The sequence below is a fragment of the Lepisma saccharinum genome, chromosome 2 (assembly GCF_977018435.1).
Source record: "Lepisma saccharinum chromosome 2, izLepSacc3.1, whole genome shotgun sequence".
Taxonomy (NCBI): domain Eukaryota; kingdom Metazoa; phylum Arthropoda; class Insecta; order Zygentoma; family Lepismatidae; genus Lepisma; species Lepisma saccharinum.
Genome location: NC_139230.1, coordinates 117005554 through 117021629, shown reverse-complemented (window position 1 = coordinate 117021629; position 16076 = coordinate 117005554). Strand labels below are relative to the sequence as shown.

Genomic DNA, 16076 nt, shown 5'->3' with positions numbered 1-16076 from the left:
GTCATTACTCATTGTTGCGATTAGCTAGAAGTGGCAGAAAAGCAATGCTAAGTAACAAAAATCAAATATCCATTCCCTCTCTCTACCACATGAATCACTATTACCAAAAGGTAGACTCGGGAAACAAAAATTTAAGCAGTTCAAACTTCATAGCAACACACCCAAGAAAAATATCCGGACACATTAGGCACTTTTAATACAAGATTACTCAAAATGTCGCAACAGTTCTAGATTCTGAAAATTGCAAAAACATTTCCAGAAGACTGAATCTGGAATGGAATATTTCCTCCCAATCCTGACAACATTATACGGAATCCCATATACACTAATGAATCACAAAATCAATAGTGTCTTTGTTATGTTGCTAGAATAATACAGGATATAATTGTACAGATTAGTGAGAATTCCAGGTAGGAATGTGTTCTGTATTTTTCACGGGGGGCAGTTGCCCCCTTGTCCCCCCCCCCTTACCTCTAGCTATGGGCCTGCGCATGGTAGATGATGCAGTTAAGATCTGAGACTTTTTAACTTTTTAAATTTCAACAGTGTTCATGATATATAAAGTGATTTCATTCGAGATTAATAATGGTAAGAATTGTTGCCATTAAAAGCAATGGCCCAAATTCCGATTGTTTAACTCCGAATTAATGAATGTATACAAGCATTTATTTTTATTTTACACAGTTGGATTCCTATTTATGTCTGGTAACACTTGCTTCAGAATATGAGTAATAACTTATTCCATGCTTTCTGGAGAACGATTTTTTGCTTCCGTATACTCATACGTGATTGTTTGTGAATAAGACATTTGCTTACTGTCGGCTTGGATACGTGCTACCCCTACCATTTACTTCACATACATTGGGGACCGAGGTATTATGCTATCGTTGCCAAGTTAGGCATGTTAGGTTCAGTGGCGTAGCATGACCATTTCGGATGGGAACGCTAAGTTAGAAGGAAGGGTAGGCCTTATGGACCGTAGTGCGCGCGGAGCCGTCATTTTGTTTATTTGTGTGCCAGATGGATGGAATCTTCTTAATTTTGCCACCAGAGGGCAATAGCATCGGTTACGCAATGACGTAACAAGGAAACCTTGGTGCGAAGTCGCAGCCCTTCAGGCAGCGCATTTTGGATTCTGGCCCAGGGAGAGGAAGTAGTTTTTCCTCTAGACAGACACCTTAAGAAGGGGTCCGAGAAACCACGACATGGGAGGAGAAGGATAAGTACTTTAAGTTTCGAATTGGCACTTACACACCAAAATTATAATTTGTTCATCTTTCTCGTCCGTTAAACTACGTGGAGAATTCACTTGACTGTAAAGGAATAGATTTAGTTCATCATTATTAATCATTTAGTTCAATTAATAACCATCCAACTGGCACAAGTGGTACGACATGAAAATTGTTTATTTTAGCGAGTTTAACATCGAAAATCTTTCTTTATGTAGACTAATGGTGCTTGCACATTATGTAAATATGAATAAACTCGCATATTTTTGAAAAGGTGTTTTATCTGTACTTTCTAATAGCATAGCTGCCCCATAGCAAAATAAGTAGACCTATAAGGCGGAAATTTCCACTGCGCGCTTTCTAAAGGTTTGTATGCATTAAACAATCCAGTTTAACGTGCATACAGATGCAGAGCATGGTTCTCTGTCGAATTGTATGGGGCAGTTAAAACTTCTGTCAAATGGCGCACTACCAGTTCAACCCATTTGTAACTGTAGATGAAACGGGGGTACTAGATACTCCACAAGGAATTCATTTCGCCGGAATGTCTTCAACTAGAAGATCTGCGTTACATAATGAACTAAATCCTTTATCTGCAATGGAGTTCACGTGTGTAAACCTTGGTAACTCGAGTGGGGGAGATTTGATTAACTTTCAACCCATTTCTCGTCAAGAAAATGTCACGTCTGTTGTGAATACAGGGACCATATTCAAGGGACCAGAACTATCTAAAATATCAGCGCAGGCAGCATCTAGCTCTATGCAGAATCTCTTACAGAAAATTCCTCGCTTGATTAATTGTGATGCTATATCTATATTTGGTTTCTTGCTAGAAATTCAGAAAATTCTAGAACTTAAATTTTTCCCTACACACGATGTTCTTGTTTCATTACTAGACAAAGTACACGAACGTTTAGTGCCTAAGTGGTTGCAACATCTTCGAGAAGGTGTGCAATGGCAACATTTAGTAACTGATATATTAGACGTTTTTGTGACATCATTGGGCAGGGACGAGATTATCCAGAAATATGTGCTATGCAAGCAGTCAGTGAAGGAATCCCCATTCCAATTCTTCTTAGATAGAAAGCGGTGTGCATTGTTACTACAAGTGAATTGGACAGAATATCAGTTCATCGCACTTGTGATCGACAGGCTACTCCCAAATGTATCAGAAAGATTATTGTTTCTAGAAATTCCAAAAACTTATGCTCAATTCGAGATAATACTCGAAAAACTACAAAAGCACCTCACGGTAAAAAGTGGCTTTTACCGAAGTTCACAACAAAAGGGAAAAGACGAAGAAAGGAATGTAACTTATTTTAAGGAAAATATCCCCAAATTCTGTCATAAGTGTGGTACAAGACATACAGCCTCACAAAAGTGTAATTACGGTTCGCGTAATGCTAACTTGCTACAAAATTTGCGCGTTCAAGAAACACCAGAAAAAAGTGAAAAAGCCACTGCAGTTTTTGTAGATAGTACATTAAACAAAGTGATAAATGTTAAAGCATGTCTTGATACCGGAAGCACAGAAAACTTAATTAGTAATAAAACATTTAATTTGTTACGTTCAAAGTGTCCAGTTAATGTTCAAGATTGTTATTTAAAAATAACACAAGGAGAACAGAACGTCATCCTTAAAAAGGTAGTGCAATTCACTGTACAGCTTGAAACATTGACTTGGCCTATATGGGCATATTTATATGAAAACCTTCCAGTGGACATAGTGCTTGGTGTAAACTTTATGAAAAACAATAAGCTTCTTCTTGAATTTCAACAAAAGTGCATTACGGTTCCTTACGTGAAAGTGCAAATACCGATAAAATGGCATTTGAACAGTTTGTTTACAGACTTTCATTCGTTACAGACAAGTTATCCACAGCAATATTCCAGGCAGCAGGATGTCCCGTGTACTACGCCTCCAAGGTCAACTCCATCGGGGCAACGATACGGAACAGGTGGTGGAAGAAGAAGAAGACAGGCAAACATGCACCGGGCAAACTTTCGTTTTCAGCGAGCTACAACACCTGGGCAGGCAAATTTCAACTTCGAGACTGAGTCAGGAGTACGATGTGACGTAGGCAGCACCAAACTCCAAACAAATCAGGATGAGGACTACTGGAAAGAACAACTTGGTGAGTTGTTACATTCTTATAATACGGTAGTGACTGAAAATGTAGGATGTTTCAATGGTTGGAAATATACGATCCATGTTACAGACACTATTCCTGTGCGTAAACCTCCTTATTATGCACCGAAGGAGAAACAAAAAGAAATAGACGATGCCGTTCAAGAATTATTAGACGCAAAGCTCGTTGAACCGTGTAATTCTCCTTATGCGAGCCCTGCATTTATAGTTAAGGGGAAAGGTTCCAATAAACGATTAGTAGTAGATTATTCTGAACTGAATAAAAAGATCGTGTATGATTCATACCCAACACAACCTATGCAAGAATCTCTTTCGTATCTCTCTCGGGGAAACGTCTATTCGGTTCTCGACGTCAGAAAGGCTTTTCACCAGGTCTTATTAGACGAAAAAAGTAGAGATCTTACTGCTTTCCTTACGCCAACGCAGCAATTAAGATATTGTCGGGTTCCATTTGGTATGACCATTGGTACAGCTTGTCTCGCAAGAATGATGGAATGTATATTAGGAGATTTGCGAGGCAAGTGCCTAGAATATTATGCTGACGATATTATTGTCATAAGTAAGGATTTTGACACACATTTACGTGACCTATGTACTGTGTTTGAACGTTTGAAAAAATTCGGGGTGACAGTTTCAAAGAAGAAAAGTACCTTTATGACTAAAGAAATTAAATTTATTGGTTTCTTAATTAAAGATCACAAAATAGAAATAGATCCTGAAAGGATAGAAATAATTAAGAATTTACCACGTCCCAAAAATTTACGTGCATTGCGACGTTGTCTGGGATTTTTCAATTTTTTTCATACATGGCTCCCAGGGTTCGCTGAAATAGCAACACCACTGTACGAGCTTAGTTCGCCAAAAGCACCGTTCCAATGGGAGACGATTCACGAAGATAGTTTCAACCAAATTAAAAGTTTATTTATGGAAAATGCCATTTTGTACCTTCCAGATTTTGAAAGAACGTTTGTATTAGATACTGATGCGTCTCTTAAGAGTTATGGGGGATGTTTGATGCAACCAGATGATGATGGGATACTCCAACCAGTTGCATTTTTCTCTAAAAAGATACCAGAAAGTTCCAAAAACAGAACAATTTATGAGCATGAATTAAAATCTCTTGTACTTTGCTTAGAGAAATTTTCATATTACCTAAAACATAAAAAATTTGTACTAAGGGTAGATAATATGGCATTATTTCATATGTTAAGAAAAGCCCAAAAATTCTCCAAATTCGCCAGGTGGGCAGAATTTATATCTGAATTTAAATTTGATTTGATCCATATATCTTCTAGTCGCAATTTAGTTGGTGACTTTTTAAGTCGTCTATATGATCAACGTGACTTTGAGAGTGATGAATTATATGAAAAAGAAATTCCTTCAACATATTTGTCACTTTGGAATAATAGTACACTAATTGACAATATTCGTCAAGAACAAAAAGGAGACCCGGAAATAGCTGAGATATTGCACAAGATACAGGTTCAAAAATTACAAGTTCCAAATTGTATTGTGAAAGATGGTATAGTCTTTAAGAAAACAAAAAACAAAAATATGCCATTTAAAGTTCTTGTTCCAAAGCTAATGATTAAAGCATTGGTTGATTTCTATCATACAAATGCATTAGGCGGAATACATAGTAATTGGTCCCGAACACTGAAGAAACTGCAAAGATTTTATACCTGGGACAACATGTTAAATTATGTTAAACAAAAGGTACTGTCATGTCAAATTTGTCAGAAGGCAAAATACACTAACATATCTCCTGTAAATGTATTAACTTCGGAAGTTATTAAGAAGCCTTTACAGCGTATTTGCTGTGATATTGTGGGAGTTTTGCCTCAATCCCATGGGTATAAATACATTCTAGTAGTTGTAGATTGCGCAACTCGTTTCGTTTGGTTTCAACCCATACGAAACCTTACCTCAAAGATCATAGCTGATTATCTGTTAAGATATTTTCTGCAATTTGGATGGTGTGCTGAAATAACAACCGATAATGCAAGTTACTTCACATCAGAATATTTCGCAGGATTTTTATATGGCAATGGTATAAGACATATCACTATCAGTGCGTATAATCCTCGTGCAAATTTAGCTGAAAGAATTATCAAGAATCTGAAAACTTCTTTGAGATGTTTTTGCTATGATGATCACAATTCATGGTTCAAATATTTATATTATATTCAACTTGGACTTAATACTATTTGGCATCAAGCCCTTAATCTTACTCCATTTGAATTATTCCTGGGTAGAGCTCCCATAGATCCTCTCATAAATAATTGGAGTTTAACTGAACAGGAACTCTTGCAGGATAAGGTTAATCTGAGTGAAAAATGGAATAAGGCAATTCACAAGATGAAATTAGAATGGAACAAGAGAAACAGGCTATATCAAAGAAAGTTTCAAATACCGAAGTATAAAATACATGATTTCGTTTTGGTAAAAACTCATCCAAGGTCTTCATTGCTAGAAAATAAGACAAAGTCATTGTCATTAGTTTACGAAGGCCCATACAAAATTGTTAAAATGCTAACTGAAAATAGTGTTCTTCTGGAAGATCCTAAAAATAATACTAATATAAGACGTTGTCATGTAGATCAACTGAAACCATATATTGAATGTAATTAGTTAGAAACCAAAATGCCATTTGTAATTTCTTCTTCTTGGGGAATAAATAAAAGAAACAAATTGAGTTTTTGTAAGAAATTAAAGGAGGAAGAAGTTACAAATTAAAATTAAATGGGTATTATAATTTTGTAATATCAAATGATGCTGGTAATTTATTTTGTTTCCTTCAGGAATATATCCTGGAGATTCCAATTGTGAAATGGAAGAAGGAAGACCGTAGCCATAAAGCCTTACTCCAAAATCGACAGACATGGAAAAGTCGACACCTACCATCTATTATACCATCTGTCTGCGATCAACAATAAGGGCTGGCAAGAAACGATTTACACTTCCAATGTTATCCTTCCATTATTAAGTTTTCATTAGTGTTTGTATATTTTTTTGTTTGAGGGTCTCGCCCGCACTGAGTCCATGTTTTTGATTTCACAGGAGGGAGGGTGAAGTGTATGGACCGTAGTGCGCGCGGAGCCGTCATTTTGTTTATTTGTGTGCCAGATGGATGGAATCTTCTTAATTTTGCCACCAGAGGGCAATAGCATCGGTTACGCAATGACGTAACAAGGAAACCTTGGTGCGAAGTCGCAGCCCTTCAGGCAGCGCATTTTGGATTCTGGCCCAGGGAGAGGAAGTAGTTTTTCCTCTAGACAGACACCTTAAGAAGGGGTCCGAGAAACCACGACATGGGAGGAGAAGGATAAGTACTTTAAGTTTCGAATTGGCACTTACACACCAAAATTATAATTTGTTCATCTTTCTCGTCCGTTAAACTACGTGGAGAATTCACTTGACTGTAAAGGAATAGATTTAGTTCATCATTATTAATTATTTAGTTCAATTAATAACCATCCAACTGGCACAAGTGGTACGACACGAAAATTGTTTATTTTAGCGAGTTTAACATCGAAAATCTTTCTTTATGTAGACTAATGGTGCTTGCACATTATGTAAATATGAATAAACTCGCATATTTTTGAAAAGGTGTTTTATCTGTACTTTCTAATAGCATAGCTGCCCCATAGCAAAATAAGTAGACCTATAAGGCGGAAATTTCCACTGCGCGCTTTCTAAAGGTTTGTATGCATTAAACAATCCAGTTTAACGTGCATAGTATTCTTTTTTTTTTTTTGCTTAAGTGTTTACTTATGGAATTAGCCGACATATGTATTGTCTATTTAAAATCTCATTGTGTTTATTACATTAAGTCAGACGGGTTCCGATAAAACATGATCCATGCTTGTTTTATCTAGAAAATAAGATGCCTCAGTGCGCAATAAATGCTTGGAGCACTGGTGTTTTATATCATTTTTAATTAGATTGCTCAAGTCAGAAACACCGTACACCATTCGGAGTATTTTGCTCCACACGTAACACATGTGTAGCAAAACAGTATTTTATAATCAAACCTTTCGGCATGACGCAAGTAATTAAAAAAACCTACCTGAATCACAAGCGCCTCTAGAACAACAGTAGACTTCATTGTTGTGGATGATACAACTATTGATTGATTTGGTTTATTTTACTTCACTTTCTTCCACGTTTGGCTAATCGCAAATATGAATATGAGTGATGATATTGATGAAGAGACACTCACAAAGAACATGCGTAGGCCGGGATTCGAACCGGAAACCTCTGGCATCTTAGCACGCTGTGCAAAACGCTCTGACACGAAGGTGGGTGGATGATCCAACAATCGTACACTCTACTGACATAACAGTGCTTATTAGTAGTAATTCAGAGTTTCAGACCACTGTTTATTGTATCTTGAGAATGCTGATAAACATTTTAAAATAATTTTGTCAAGAGATCATACAATGTTAAGAGTTTTGAAACGAATGCTAAACATTTCCACTGGCACAATATTAGGCAGTTAGATACTAACGAAAAAATATTTTTTTAAAATAAATAGTTTTGTGGGTTAGGTGGAGCAGCCACAGGCTGAACTTCTACCACGAGGACACTATCAACTTGTTTGACAAAAACTGTTTTGTTCTTTTAATTTGGAATGCACTTCATTGTTCTTGCGATAAATTACCCAATGCAGTGGTCATTAAAGATACGTCAGTCAATATTGCGTATTGTAGCATCACACAGCACGAGCAGAGGCACGAGCACGAAAAACAGGGTAGAAATTCTACTTCTGTCGTCTGCATCAGAAGTACAGCGCCTTGAATCGGAAAGCAGGAAAGGTCACATGGCCCCTAGAACCAATCAGGTGCTCCGCTCCGTACGCCAGCGTATGGCGAGAGCATTTCGCCCGTGCTGTAGAGATCCAAGCCACAAACTTTCCCTCCTTCTCTCTGCCTACAGGCAGGCATGATCCTGTATGGCAAACCTAGCCGGCATCCGGCAAGTAAGGACATTAGAGAAATGCTACAAGGAGAGCTGTTAGTGGAGCGTTGTAGATGGATCGCGAAAAATAGCTTTTATAATGACATTATGCTCAAACATGCATATAATTAGTCACGTTTTACTTTATATTTACAGCATTTACGCATTTTTAAAATTTTAAATCAGGGAACGCCGGGCGTATGGGCATATTAGGACGCTACACTACTGGTTAGGTTTAGGGCTCTTAACATTCACAAACCATCTCTAAATGCTTTCTTTCTTAGGCTAGGTGAGTCAGGTTTATGGCTTTTAGAATTCAAATGACCACTAAATGCTTCCAATGCATACTCATGTAACATCTGGTCTCAAGCACGAACTCCCTTTGTGCCTCGCATAGAAATCAGTCACAAATGTGTCCAGTATTCTAAGGCACTTCCTAATACTTCTATAAAATTTGGGAACATTGTTAAACATTTGGTACAGTTACCAAATTATTTTAGAAGTTCGTTGTGAGAAAAACTTACTATTTCAGAATTCATTTTAACCCCCAAACTCCATTATTTCCGTGCAACAGAAACTTCATATATATTTTTTTAAAGCAATCAAATTTTATGTGAGGAAAAAATTCAAATGTTATATAAGGGTGAGGACTGTATGTATAGAAGGAGCTGGTGACCAAATGTCCACTCTCAAAAATTGCATCGCTTATTATTTTAATTGATCCATATTTATGCTTTACACAACAAAAATTTAGTGACATATCTGTTTTGTGTATATTTGTCTTAACATTAGAAGTTGTTGTAGATTAGGCACACACAGGAGTTGTATTACATAGAAATTTTCAGCAGGAAATGCAGGCTCAACCAGGACTCAAACCCAGGTCTCTGCCATTGCTCTAACCACTGAGCTACCGAGCTGGCCTGGCCTCACCTGATCTTTCGCTACATACCAAGGGAAGAGAAGGAAAGACAGACGTAGAGCATGTAAAGTCTTGAGGCTGCATGTTCGGAACAAAGAAATGGGAACGCTGAGAGCATCAAAAACGTTTGGAGTACAGAGATCAAGGATTCGAGACTACAATAAAAACGGTGCAACACGGGAAAATGAAGAAGAAAATGTAGCGGTAAGAAAGAAACTTGGAAGGAAAACTGTGCTGATGCCCAATTTAGAAAAAATAATTTGTTCAATACTGCAAATGAAAGGGTGGAGAGAGCATGGTGTTGACCAGCTCTCCTTATAAGAAAAAGCTGGAAGACTTTTATACTGCTAAAGGCCAAAAAATTTCTACTCAGGCATCAACTAGTGGGACAGCACAACAGAGGACTCCTGCCGCCAACAAGAAGAAGAAAGTTAAAGGAAGGAAGCGTAAAGTCTCAAGGTCTTCTGACAGTGAGGATTCAAATGAACCTCCACTAGTGGACACCGATGATGATCTCGATGTGGACCTTGACGACTTATTCTATGGACGTCACCTGCGTGTTTTGTAACAAGAAGTTTTCAGGCAATTTTAGTGGGCAGCAGTGGCTTATGTGCTCTTTGTGCTTCAACTGGAATCACAAATTGTGTGATGCAGCGAGTGGCGAACAGCATAAATACACATGTTCGTATTGTCTTAACACCAGAGTTTCTTATTATTTTTTTGGGGGGGGACTAAATTATGATGTAAATGTAGGCCTACTAATTGTACACATGTTTTTCAATTTTCTAATACATTATAAAGCGTTTTTCTCTGTCCTTCTTTGTAATGTAAGTCCTTTTTCAGTGGAAAGGTTTGAACTTAGTTTACAAGGGGTGATCAACTGAAACCCGTTCGTTCCATGTATTATTGGTATAGTGTGTAGGAGGATATTGTTTGTCCAATAGTGTGTAATGGCTAATGTCCCTGTGTGTTGGGTGTAGGAATGTTGTTGATACGTGTATCCGTTTTGCAGGTATAACGAGTGAAAGATGGCGTTCAACATCCCCAATCCATCCAAACAGGACCAGCGTGCTGTCATCCAGTTTCTGAGTGCCGAAGGTTGTCAACCAGCTGAAGTGTACCGGCGTATGAAAGACGTGTATGGTGATGCATGCCTGTCCAAAACAACAGTGGTGGACTGGACAAGAATGTTTCGGAAGGGGCATGAACAAACCACTGATTATCCCCGTCCTGGTCAAGCCCATGTTGTTGCCACAGAAGACATGTGTGAAAAGGTGAATGCGGCAATATCTGCAGATAGACGCATGAGTATTCGATCCATAGCGAACGAGTTAAACATGGGTTATGGTACTGCTCACAAAATTGTGAAAGCTCTGGGTTATCATAAAGTGTGCGCGCAGTGGATACCCAGGGTATTGACGGAGGACCAAAAGTTGGAGCGTATGGGATGCTCCATTGAACATTTGTCACGTTACCATTTGGAAGGTAACGACTTCTTGCTGCGCATTGTTGCTGAGGATGAAACTTGGTGCCATCATTTTGAACCGAGTTCAAAGTCTTCCACTATGCAGTGGAAACACCCCTCATCTCCACGTCCCAAAAAGTTCAAGACGCAACCGTCTGCAGGGAAAGTTATGGCGTCTGTGTTCTTTGATTGCCATGGACCATTATTGCTCAACTTCAAGGAACCAGGACAGTCCATCAACGCCGCACACTACTGTGAGACCTTGACACAGTTACGGAGAGCCATCAGAAACAAAAGGTCTGGTTTATTGACCGCTGGAGTCATTGTGTTGCATGACAACGTGCGTCCACACGTTGCAAACCAAGTGCAGGATTTGTTTCAACGATTCAAGTGGGAAATATTGCGACACCTGCCCTACAGCCCTGACCTTTCACCTTGTGACTTTCACATCTTTGGGCCTCTAAAGAAGGCTTTGAAAGGTCAGAGATTTCAGTCTGACACTGAAGTTCAGGACACTGTGCGTGACTGGTTTGAGATTCAGCCTTCGCAATTTTACATGGACGGCATTTGTAAGTTAGTGACACAGTGGGACAAGTGTCTCAACGCTCATGGTGACTTCTTCTGAACAATATTTTTACTGAGCGCTAACCATAGACGCCTCTAGACAGTGTACCAGTATCAGCTCGAAATAAAATTTATTTCACGAATTATGACCACTGAACGGGTTTCAGTTGATCCCCCCTTATACAAAAGGTATGTGGGCTCTCTAGCAACTCGTTTTTAACAGGTGCTCTTAATTCCGCCTGGTGGGCAGTAATAGGAACAGGGGTAGGCAATATTAGGAACCCACTTTTGAAAATTCTTTTGGGACATTTTCTGAAATTTAGCTACTTAACTTAAACTGACATAGGTTCAGAAGCGATTTGATCTCTGGAAACCAAAGGAGAATAGTTCCTAGTGATATTCATTTAGTTTGCAGCTTGATTTCCCATCCCAAGAGCCTGAGATACAGAGAAATAGTTAGGGTAGGCGATATACCTACCCTACGAAAAAGAAGAAAAACGATCTCCAAGATGGAGATTAAGAGAATAAAAACATCATGTGAGACAAAAAGTAAGTTATGTAAGAATCTACAGATTGACACTAAGATAAGGATAGTGCAAAAAACAGACAATCACTCACTTCATTCAAAATGCAAACAATAAAAGTAAACATTATGGGATATTGTTAACACAGAAATAGGCAAAAAAAAATATTGACGATAAATTTAAAATAGTTTGAAACATCCACGAGATTATCAACCCTTTTGAAGTTGCACAAGCATTAAATAATCATTTTGCAAATATCTCAAAAGCTTGAGATAAAAATATGGACAATTCTACAACAATTCTACAACAAATACATAATTTCTAGGAATGTTCATCAAACCAGTTAATGAATATGAACTACCAAAACATAATAAAAAGTTTAAAAATTACAAAATCAGTGGGACCTGATGAATTTTCACCCTCTTTAATTAAAACCAGTTAGGAAAATATCTTGCGGCCACTAGATAGCATCCCTTTATTTATTCTATCTGTATTCTCTAAAATATTGGAAAAAGTAATACTGTAAACTGGGGTGACTTTGTGGAATCCCGTGCTTATACTGTCCATTCTATTGATGAAAGAGTCAGTGGTTTGTGTGCCCGACATATGCGCCTGACCCTGTGGCCGAGAGGTTAGCACATCGTGCTGCAACACCAAGGGTCCCGGGTTCGAATCCCGGTCGGGCTTCGTTGTTTGTGAATGTCCATTCATCAATTCATCACTCATCCCCATCTTCGCAAATTAGCCAAGAGGCACAAAACGCGAAGTAAAATAAACTAAATCAATCAATCAACCGACATATGCAGCAACCTTCAAGCAAAAATCTTTGAAGGAAACAGCCAACAGCTGGTCTCCGTTGCCTGCATTGTGATGGTGTGAAAATTGCCTGCAAATTCTTGTTCATGTACACTCTCTGAAGCAAGAAGTGGGACTAAAGTAAGTTTTGTAGGTGCCTTAACTGTAGTTAATCATATGCTGTTGTTGTGAAGTCTGTAATACATAGTGTGTAGATAGTACAAGCCATGTTGACAAATTTCACTAGCTTATGATGTGACTTTGCAACATATTCTGTTAAATACAAAGGGACAAGTATTTATCAAAATGAATTGAAATCATTTGACTTTTATGGGCTTAGAAATGATCTATTTGTTCCAAATTCTCAGTCAAAATCTTACTGACTTGCAGAAAAAGCAATCAAATATGTAAAACAACTCGAAAGGACTTCCAAAAATATTTTTTTAATCTTAAGATCTCAATATTTGTTCTTACTTTTATGAGATCTACCGTGCGTTCATTTCGATCTTCAGCCGAGAGATCGGGAGAAGCGTGGCGGGCAGCACTGATGGAGATGCCTACATTTGCCGCCTGTAATGCCCACTTATTTTTATGGACATATGCAGACATTTATATAAATATTGCAAAACGAGCACTAACCTGTGTTATAAGACTACGGTTTTAATTTTAGTAGCTTAGTGGCTGTATGTGCTGATGATTTTGACATGCTCATCTCCTGTGAAACACGGCGTAGAGGTTTGTTTGGAGAAGGTTCTAACGCTGCACCAATTTCACTGAGTTTTGCTTCGGTTAGAATCCGTCGTTTTTCCTCAGGTGTTTTAAAATTTAACCATCCAGTTTCTCATAATTTAAGGACAAGATGTCTAACCGTATCTCTATGTGGAGGTGAAATGCCTGGGAATTACTGTACAAATTGCCTACACACGTCTCGACACGAGTCTGTCTTCACGTAAGTGTCATACATAAAAAATTATTTGTTCTAACGTGAACCTTGCGGCTGGCATTTAAACCGTCTCACTGACACAACACACATACACACTGCAATAACACAAACAAGTAATGGCAAGTAACCAAGAATAACACTCTTGCACACAGTACGAAATTAACACGCTCTTGGTTTACATCTGCTCGCCACTACAGGGTGGCTACAAACAAGCAGAAATAAAATTCCCTGACTTTTCCAGGTTTTTAGGACAAAATTTACATTTTTCCCTGACAATTACAAACTAAACTAAATCGATGTTTTTGCAAATGGGAATAATAAACTCATACAGATCCAGGTATGGATTTATTAAGGACCAATACTTGTATTATCTTCTATGAATTGACTTAATTTCTCTATTCTCTATTCAAACAGCAAAATAGTGAATTCGGAAAATTATTACAATTCAAAAGCTAGGGAAGGATTATGGAATTTTATCATACGCAGTAAGTTTAAAATAAAATACTTGATTTTTTTTTAAAGTTACGACTAAATGAGATAACAGTGAAGAGTGCATGATTAAGAAATACAATTTGTAATTTATCAGTCTCCTTATACATTATCGGTATTATATGTTGATATTTCCACTGAGGTTTGGAACCCTCTGCTTGCAAGAACCATGAGTGCGGACTCATTTTTCAATGCATAAAGCTACTTCTCTCTTCTCTGTAAAGCAAACAACTTAACTCTTACAATAAGTGAAACAATTGAATTGAACAAAATAAAGTGTCATATTTCCTTACATTATCAATGAGATTTCTGCTTCAGTACAGTATATCCAAGTGAAGTACTGTGAAACTGACAACATGCAATTATACCATTATTGCTGACGAAAAGGATATGTAGGTATTAGAAATTTAACGCAAGGCATTTATAGAATTGCATTGTATAGGTACCTGATTTAGCTAACCACACATTAAAACAGGAACACTCTAATAATAAAAGCTTCTGAAAGTTCATATATGAGGGGCATCCTGAAAAAAGCTTCAATGGTGCCTATACGCAGCACACATGCAGGCAGGAAGAAGTGGCATGTAACTGTAATCTGGTACAGTTGCAATGCAGCCGTTTTAGGACAGTTCTAGGTTAAAGATTGCAGCTCTCATATAGTCTCCCACCGACTGCGATGAAGCCTACATTGCACACTTAAAATTTGGCACAGAGCCACCAGCAATCGTGTGAAATGTGCAGACCGGACGTCATGAGTGACAGTATGGTCAGACGATGGTGTAGACAATTCACGGAAGGCCAATCGAATGTGCACAACCCCACACAGTTGAGTACACACGGGCCCTTTGCATCACTTCAGGTGAAACATCTTGGACCACTCCCTGTACAGTCCTGGCCTTGAATGTACAGACTTTCATCTCTTTGTTTAACTGAAGAGGTTTCTGGCAGGGCAAGGATTTGACAGCTACACTGCTGTCAGACACATATACCATGGGCATACAAAATTTAGTGCCATGCTACGACAAATGCCAGAACAATGGTGGTGATTATGCCAAAAATTAGGTTAGGACTCACTGTTACTAATGTAATAAATTACAACTGATATTCTTCTTTTATTTATGCCTAATCCGTAGGGACCTTGATATTTTGTTATTTTTTTAAAAATTGGTGTATTTTCTTATTTTTTATTTTTTACTATATGGTGTTATTTTTCCCAAAATTCACATTTTCATTTTAGCGCATTTTCTGGCAAATATCTGAAATTATACCTTGATGGTGTTTTTAAACTACTGTTTCAAATTGTAAGTCACATGGCTTACGCCTCTTCATGAGAGTTTGATATCTTGATTTTTTGGGGGGGAAAGTTATTTTCCATACCCCTTTTTTAATTTTAAGGTAAGGATTTTAGATAATGGAATTTACCCCGTATATTCTGAAGGGTGCATAATGACCATAAGTGGTGATGCACCCAAAAAATTAAAATCAATCAATCTCATGTGACAGATACCGATATATTAAGGCACCAAAAATTGGCATTCTCTTTTTTTTTAACTTGTTAGTGTTATGTTTCCCAAAATTCACGCTTTTGTTTTAGAACATTTATCTGCCAAATATACCAAAACGTAATACTCCATTGTGCTTTTAAACTATTATTTTAAATTGTGGGTCACATGGTCTATGTATTTTCGTGACAGTTTGATATGTTGGAACAGATTTTTGAGGAAGTAAAGTAAAGTGCTCCCTGCACTTTTCCAACTTTTCCATTAAGCTGTGTAGGGGTGATGTGATCAGCACCACGCTCCTGGCTACCTTTATTTATTAAAATTTCCTCAAGGTAGAAGCTTCATATGATGCTAGGTGGGCGCCGGAGCAGTTTGAATAGGTGGAAAACATCCCAGTTCTCCCCCGCAGTGGATCGACCTCGGATCTCTCGCATAGTAGACAGATGCCCTAATGACTGAGTTCCATTATTACTCGCTCGACAAATGCCAATGGTGCGCACTTAGCTTGATAATTCAAAACATATCTCGTGCGACAAAC

General features: G+C 38.0%; 1 protein-coding gene across 3 annotated transcripts in view; it reads right to left on the bottom strand.

The window, feature by feature from the left end:
• The window catches only part of LOC145984127 (histone-lysine N-methyltransferase NSD3-like), a 338807-nt gene that overhangs the window by 159686 nt on the left and 163045 nt on the right, over window positions 1-16076 (bottom strand). The gene's annotated exons all lie outside the window — the stretch shown is intronic.